This window comes from Diadema setosum, chromosome 2, assembly GCF_964275005.1.
Source record: "Diadema setosum chromosome 2, eeDiaSeto1, whole genome shotgun sequence".
Lineage (NCBI taxonomy): Eukaryota > Metazoa > Echinodermata > Echinoidea > Diadematoida > Diadematidae > Diadema > Diadema setosum.
The window spans coordinates 39,263,717-39,272,198 of record NC_092686.1 but is presented as its reverse complement, the minus strand read 5'-3'; the positions used below and the strand labels follow the sequence as shown (position 1 = coordinate 39,272,198).

At 36.9% G+C, this 8,482-nt stretch overlaps 1 long non-coding RNA gene across 1 annotated transcript; it reads right to left on the bottom strand.

Moving 5' to 3' along the window:
• Positions 1-655: 655 nt before the first annotated feature.
• LOC140243410 (uncharacterized) lies at positions 656-4,543 on the bottom strand. The gene is made up of 3 exons (XR_011902235.1): positions 4,394-4,543; positions 3,377-3,529; positions 656-2,704 (listed from the first exon to the last, which is right to left on the bottom strand). It is a non-coding gene; the product is annotated as an uncharacterized lncRNA (long non-coding RNA).
• Between the last annotated feature and the right edge of the window lie 3,939 nt (positions 4,544-8,482).

Sequence of the window (8,482 nt, the reverse complement as noted above, 5' to 3'; positions counted from 1 at the left end):
ATACTATCGGGTGGAAACAATAATATCTTTATTTAGGCTCTGTGTAAAAAGCGCACTATTTGTATACGTATACTTATTTATACCCCGTTTGCTCCATGCCTATCTCATACATGTACATGTATATGTACTCATACTGTACCGTATAAAAGTATATGAACAGGCGACTCCCGTTATAGCAATGTTCTCGGGACCGGCAGTTTTCCTTCGTTATTTCGAAATTTCGCTGTAGCAAAACAGTAAAAGTGTGTAAAGATATGAACATACAGGTGATAAATTGGGACCTGAATTTTGTTATGTATCTGTGTTCGTTGTGTGCAGTACTGAATACGCCAATCCACCGATGCGCTTGACGATGGACATAATACATATGTATCTGGTTCTGTATTTTCTTGCCCATCGGCTACCTCCTGAAGAGAGACACGTTCAACTCACTCACCTTCATCAATCTTAATGTGTTACCATGTAAGCCCTACTCTCCAGTATCAATTATACCCCCCCCCCCCCAAATGGCGCTTCTCCAACTACCTAAAGGAATTTTGCATTGTAATAAACACACACACACACACACACACACACAAAATAACAAATGCACAACTCCGAAAATGTCAACGTTTACAGAATGATCTATACAAAGAGCCATACAATAGTTCTGCTTGTAAATGGACATGACTTTTAATTTATATCACATAATTGCCAATAAAAACAGATTTGAATAAAAAATAACCAGTGAATAGGATACACAACACTGGGGAAAAATGTAGTTGACTGCAACTTACAGACACCTTACCAGAAACCAGGTATTTAGATTATGGGAACCTCTTGAACAGCGTAAGTATATCATGTGAACTGTATATTGTATTAAAATAAAAATAAGTCCGCTAATGTAAATAATCATCTCACACATACTACCTAATAAACTTTAGACATACTGCAAGTCGTTTGTGTTTTGATCTTTTCCCCCTAGAAACTTGCTAGATGGGTACACTGTATATGGGTAAAATAGTCGGCTCAGGCTGTGAATAGTGTACTTTACATACAGATACCTGCATATGATGGCAATAAGTAAAACTGAAAAAAGAAAATACTTCTCATTGATCTACTCAATTCAGAATACAATTTTTGTCTTTTAATGAAACATCCTAGTAAAAAAAAAAAAAAAAAAAAAACAGCACACGCACATGACCACATTTAAATGGCCACGTCAAGTTGATCCAAATGTTTTAGCAATTTAATTTCTTCTGATGCATAGAAAAGTGTGCAACATGAGAACATTATATCAATATAACAACCTGAAACTAATATCTCTGTACAAACACCTATAAGAAAAATGCATTACAGCCTATACAAACATACACAATAAAATAAATTGGTAACTTTTAGGCTTGAAGAATAACATCATCTTTGCATGTGGAAAATTGTTGAAAGACTATGAAAATGCTGCTATCATGGATATTGTTCATTGCTTCATAACATTTGATGAAATCTAACACATAAAAAAAGAGCCTCCAACCAATGAGCAGTTGCATTCTCTATTGTTGTGAGACGTGAGCTAGGTACACGGTTGGGCAACATGGATGAAGTTCTTTCATAACTGATGTACAAATTAATTGCACATTTTCAGAAATACAATTCATGCATAAATGCAAAAGTGTGAATGTTATCAAGATTTCTTCCAAGGATATTCCTGAGATAGAAAAAGCACGACCACCACCAATCTGCTACTTACAGCTGTCCAGACAGTGAAGGTGCTCATGCTGAACACATTGCACCACATAATACAGTACGTAGCTCTAAAATTCAATGACTAATTCAAAGTGACAAAGTCAAGAGAAGAAAACAGCCATTCTTCAGTAAAAATATCTTTGAACATTCTTCTTTTGACATACCATGTACAGTGTATTATGAACGTATGTTGTACTGACATGTAGACAATGTTTTCATGAAAAGATTTTACACAACACAGTACAGCCATTGAGCAGAATACACTCTATCACATGATTATAACCATTCTGTTTGTCATTTGCATTCGACAGTAGCAAGAGAACTAGTATTTACTGGACAGATTAATTATCTCAAGCTTGAACTTCTCACCATGGAATGGTTAGTTTCAGCTTCAAGCCATCATTTGTCTGGAAAAGAAATGAAAAGTTTTCATGCAAGTGTGAATACAAAGATATGATGACTAATAAAGGTAATAATATTAATAGGCACTTCGCACAGCAGGGCCACAAGGGTGGATGATAATATGGTTATTGTACAGTTTTCATTTGTAGCATGCCCATGTTTACTTATTATGTAAACTCTCTCTCAACTCTAAAAGATGCCCACCCCTCCATAAACATGTAGCTGATTCAATTTATGATTCATCTTCTGCATACTTAGACCAAAAAAAGCGCCAGACAGCATCACCCATTTTTTCACATTGAGGAAAATCTGTATTAAAAAATATATTTCCACCAAAACGAAATATATTTCACTGAATCATGCAACCCAGAACTTTAACCTAAGATAACAATCTCCATGAAAGGAAAATCTACTTTGCTGAATTATGGACCCCTTGATGACTCAAACCTAAAGATGAGGATTTCCTCTTTGAGGTCTCCAAGTCTCCAAGGGTAGAACTAAGATCATCCACCTCCCCAGTTGTAAGGTGGTGGTGCTCCTGCAGCTGTGTCATTGGCCTCTTGATACTTTGTGCCTGCATCTAAAAACAAAAAATAGAAACATGTAGCAGTGACAATAAAAACAGTGCAGTTACACTTAAAAAAAAAGAAGATACATGTAGTTGAAAACTGCTGTCACTGATAACTGGTGGGACTTCTTGTGATCAAAATTTGTGTATTCTGATGCAAAAGAGCTAAGTGAATATGGAAATTTGTGTCCTTGTATTTAAAAGAAAAACAGCACAAAAACAAAAAGCAAAAAGCACAACAAACAATAACAATTTACATAAAATGCTGGTGCCATGTTGTTGTTTCAGGGGGTGGAGAAAGACAAACCAAAATGAACAAACAATAACAGGAACTAACATCTAATGCAGGGCATATTATGTGTTTTGGGTGTTGCTTTTCTTATGGAGGTTGATACAAGTCAGGGACATAATTCATAATGTTACATTTCTGCCATGATTTTCATTGCAAAAAAGTACATAAATTTGAATTCATTTATTTTAAAGCACTGATGTGCTGTACATGCACAATTTGTTTATATGCAAAAGTATGAATGTACTGTCTGGGTTTTAATTGCACAGTCCTGATACTTTGGAAGCCAAGCGCTTTACTCCAGTGGAAAATGCACTTCAAAACTACAGTGTATGTATTTTTATCATTAGGATGCATACGTACAAGTAACTGCAATTTACACTGTAGACTCTCACCCTTGCTGTCATTGCCCCTTAGAATACAGTTAGACCTGCCATTGCTGTTTGGTGGACTCCCTGCCTTCTCTGCATTCTCCCCTTCTGCTTGCGAGCGAGACTTGAAGCATCCGCGGACAGCCCGGCGGATCTGAAAGCCTACGTAGCCGCAGGCTGTGTGGTACAACAAATTGAATGAGTGTAGAAACTTCCTTCTCTATTACATGTACATTTATACATTTATCTGTCTCTGGTCTCTGTAGATTTCTACACAATTACCAGCCCAGTGAAGATATGAGACAAGAAACACATGTCAACATCAAGGAGAACTAAAATAAAACATACACAGAAAAAAGAGAAAACTTAGTTGCCTGAATGGGCATACAGAATTGTTAAAACACCATCATTATTAGGCCTACTGTACTTCCCAATATTGATACTACTTAACCTAGCTGGATGCCCCCCCCCCCGAAAAAAAAGCTTAATTTTCAAAAAGATGTATGCATGCAAAAGACACATGCAATCATAGCTACAACAAATATGTAACATGAAAATGGAGCAATGAATGTACATACCCATTTGTTTTGCATTGTGGTTGTATTATAAATACACACGAGACATATCTGACATGTAAACTTGACATTATGTATACACTTGTCCTGAAACCTAATGTGATTTGCAATTTTAAGGCCGCAAGGGTGCTAGAAACCTACATACTGTAGCTTAATTGGTATATTTGTTATTAAAGCGCTGGCAATATAAACACTCTCTAACAGTGTACGTGTACACTCGTCATCACAGTCATAAGACTAAGAGGCCTATAGGTTATATGAGTGACACAATGTTACAGAATATAGAAACATAATCACTACACGAATACATACGGTTACATACCATGATATTTACGCAACTAGTATCTCAGCTCAGTACGAAGGTTCTGACTAGATTCTATACTGCATACATAAGCTCAGCTAACACTAGACGTCTGACGACCCGTCACGTCGATGTCAAATTTCAATTCCTGTATTATACACTTACCATCAATTATCAATCATACCATCTTTTGATAGTATAGCGGTGGTCAAATATCGTCAATTTGATGACAAATGTACTTGTATCGTTGCACTACCAAGCGGATTCCGCTGTGCTTTCTGAGCTGTATCCGGTACAAACTCTGTGTACAACGATGTGTTGTCATACAGTACGGTACTGTACTTCCCTGTTGACTGTGCGATATATGCGTTCATGAATGACGATGGTGTATGGGTCCTATTCGTGGCACATGATGTAATCTCAAAAGCAAGGGTTGGATGAACCCCGAGATATACATACATTCTTGTACACGCTTACTATAGTGATAGTATATGAATGATTTCGCTTCGTTTAGTTGTCTCTCTTGGAAACAAAATCTTGTGGGTATGATAACCACCCCTTTTTTACTCAAAGTACGGATGAAACATAATAGCAAAAGAATCTGATGAGATCTACAATGTATAGGATACAGCCTAATAACTGCCAGATAAGGGGTGGGGTGATCGATGGCCGGGGGAGGGATATGTAATATAGGTTTCTAAGTTGTGCGACCATGTTGTGGTTGTTAGTTTACCCAAGGAGCTATCTCCTTGGTTTACCTTAGTTGTCTCCTGCAAATATGGCGACGAAACTCACTGACACTCAAATCGTAATCCAGTCAGTGCATTAATGTACACTGTACCTTACTGATCGAAACATTTCTGAGGTTTCGTTAATTGGTGCATGATGAAACATGATCTTATTAGTGATATGATAGCGAATGATCTTGTAAAGAAAAAAAATAAATCAAAATCTTGAGTATAAGCCGAAGCGTATAATTATCATACACTGATAGGCCCTACTATTAGGCCTAACTCAACTAAAGTTGGGCTTAAACATCCCTATCAATTCTAAGGGTGGTCACTCTCAGGAAAATGTGCTACTGCATTCAGTCATTATATATAGTACGTCCAAACACCTCAGAAATGAACCCTCACAATGGCGTTCTTTTACGGCGCATCATTAATGTACACTCCTCATAGTGGCGCCACACCTGTAAAGCATGCCCGGATTGGCGCCACCAGGCAGCATACCTGAAATGGCGCGCATGTGGTCGTCATGGTACCCTATAAAAATGGCGCGACGAATCACAGATAGCGCTTCAATTCATATTCTTTTTCTATAGAAGAGTTTCATTAAATGCAAAATGAGTGAAGCATCACTTTTAAACATTTTGCAGAAAATCCATCCTCGGAGCAAGATAAAACCTGCAACTGATTAACAATAATTCGACGGAAGAATTTCATGAATTTGAAACCTTTCCACCGACATCTCACTTGTTGCACAAAGGTATATATTCTAGAAATTATGATAAAAATCTTATAAATTCTCATTAGGGCCCTACATTCTTTATTTTTAGCATGTTTGATCACATCGCAAATATTCCAGGTTAACAAGTTTGGAGTTAACTCTAGGTGGGTTCAGAATATCGATTTTTTTTTAAAGGAAACTTTAAAAAAAAGAGAGAAATTGCTACACATTTTTGTCGATCTCCCATATACGATTACGGATATCCACAAAGACTATCAGTAGTAGGCAAGGTTACCATTTGATGGCGATGATATGATGTACATCATTTCCGGTGTGGCGGCATTATCATTTGCTTTAAAAAATAATGGCAGAGCGTATTAGTTCTTACCTGCTGTTTTGAATCGAGGTTACGATGTATTTTTGTCATCATATTATAATTCAATTCAATTCAATTCAAATCAAATCTAATTTTCACTCTTTTTCAAAAAAGGTACAGAGAAATATGTGAAATTTGACATGTCTTTTGTCGAATCTATTCAGTCTATTCAATTTACAAGAAATCAGCCCAGGACATTAAAAACCTCTTACGGACAAAATCTTGTTCTCCTTCCCCCTTCACCTCCCCCCCCCCCCTCCCTCATCCACGATCACCGTCTCCTCCTGTCTCTCTCTCTCTCTCTCTCTCTCTCCCTTTAAAGGGATGGTACAAGTACATGTAGTTCTGGTTGAGACGGGAGTTAAAGGCTTCCCTTCTCTGAGCAAGGTGCTACATTAAAAAGTCAACTATAACTATAACGTATTCCCCCCCCCCCAAAAAAAAAAAAAAAAAAATACAACGGCTCCCTCTGCAATGATAACTTTAAAAATAGTGAACCAATCCAAATACAATTTCAGGGTATGAAACTGTAACTTATTACCTACATCTTACAGAACACCCCATCCGATTTGCTTCAGTGGTCAAAGAGAAATGAGGATCTTCGAAGAGCATGTCAGGAATCCCTTCACGCCACGTTCTGTCCATTGTGTTCACACATTAATGTGCAGTTCCCAGAGCATCCAAGTGCTAAACTTGGAAGAATCAGACTCATGACAGGTTTACAACGATCCACATTTCTCTTCAACCACAAACCAAATTAAATGGGGTTTTTGGCAAAAATATGGGTAAGATGTTATATTTCTAGACCTTGAAATAGTATTGATACAGTTTCATCATATTGAAGGTTATGAATGCGGAAATCTGGTAGTATTATTACTATTATTATTACTATTTTTTAAATTAATTAATGAATTTATTTATTTCTTTACTTTTTTATTTTTTTATTTATTTATTCATTTATTTATTATTATTATTATTTTTTTTTTTTTGGGGGGGGGACATACTGTATAATTATGTACCCATAATTACAAGTTTTCTCTAAGGATTATCAAAGAAGTCGCCACTCATTGAACAGCCAATTTAACATGTCTCCCCCTTCTTCTTCTCTGTATTTCTAGTTCTTTGAATGTCTAGTCACCATGCAGCCATATTTATTTGTGCTTAAAAATGAGATCATTAATACAGCCCTCATCATGGATGTGTCTCTCAATTACGCCTTCATTGTTTGTTTATTGTTATTTGTTTGTTTGTTTGGTTTTTTTTTTTTTGGTTTTGAGTATGTCAGCCTATATAGATGTGTGTGTGTGTGTGTGTGTGATATGTATGTGTGAGGGTGTGTGTGTGCCAGTGTTTGTTTGGTATAAAAGGGACTATGCAATGCACATGCATGTTGGCATGTATCGTTTCATAAAACACTGTTAATGTACATACAGTAATAATTTTTTCTACCATGTTTTTTTTTTTTTTTTGGGGGGGGGGGGGGAGGGGATCACTTGGAAACGCCCAAAATAAATCTTCCACACTAAGATTTTGTCAATGACATCATCTGTCAACCTCTGGTAATAATAAGTGGGCCTACTTCAGTGGCGGATCTATGCAGGGGCACAGCGGGCACGCACCCCCCTTTATTCATTGATCAAACAAAAGAAATAAAAGGAAAAAAATCTGGGGAGCACATGCGCCCCCTCTAATTTTGTAAAGGCACCCCCTCTTTATGGGATTCCTGGATCCACCCCTGTACTTGTAAAGCAAAAGTCCATTTCTTATCCCCATGTTCATGTTACAGCTCAGTCTCTTACAGCCACGTGAAGTCTCGAAATACATCAAACCCTGACCAATATTATAGAGGGTGTTTAATATCTGAATTTCATACTAATTTCAGACTAATTCTTGCAATGGTTAATGGTGGTGGTGGTGGTTGTGTATATATGTGTGTACAATGTATGTGTTTTTTCTTTTTTTTTTTTTTTTGCTGAGGAAAATGTTGGGCGTGACGGTGATGGTGGTGGTTTACGTGTTTGCATGAGAAAGAGAGAAACAGACGGGCAGACAGACAAACAAAAAGAGACAGAGAGAGAATATTTGTTCCAGCCGGGATACAGATTAGAAACACAGGTGGAGATAGATGTACTCTCATTGCAGTCGTACAAAAAACAACACCCGAGGTCGTATCAGAATTGTGCTCTGTTTTTCCACCTCTTGTCTGTTTAATTCATTCATAATAAATGCGTTTACATAATCATCTGCAGGTACATGATGTATTCACTCTTCCAACATTCTAGAGATTGTCGGACATGTGACACTTTTGAATTACAGGTCCATTTTCCATGGCAAACAGAGAAATCCTCATTAAAAAACAAAACAAAAACAAAAACAAAACTTTTTTTTTCTCCAATACATGTATTACCTCTTTGCAAAATTTGCATATA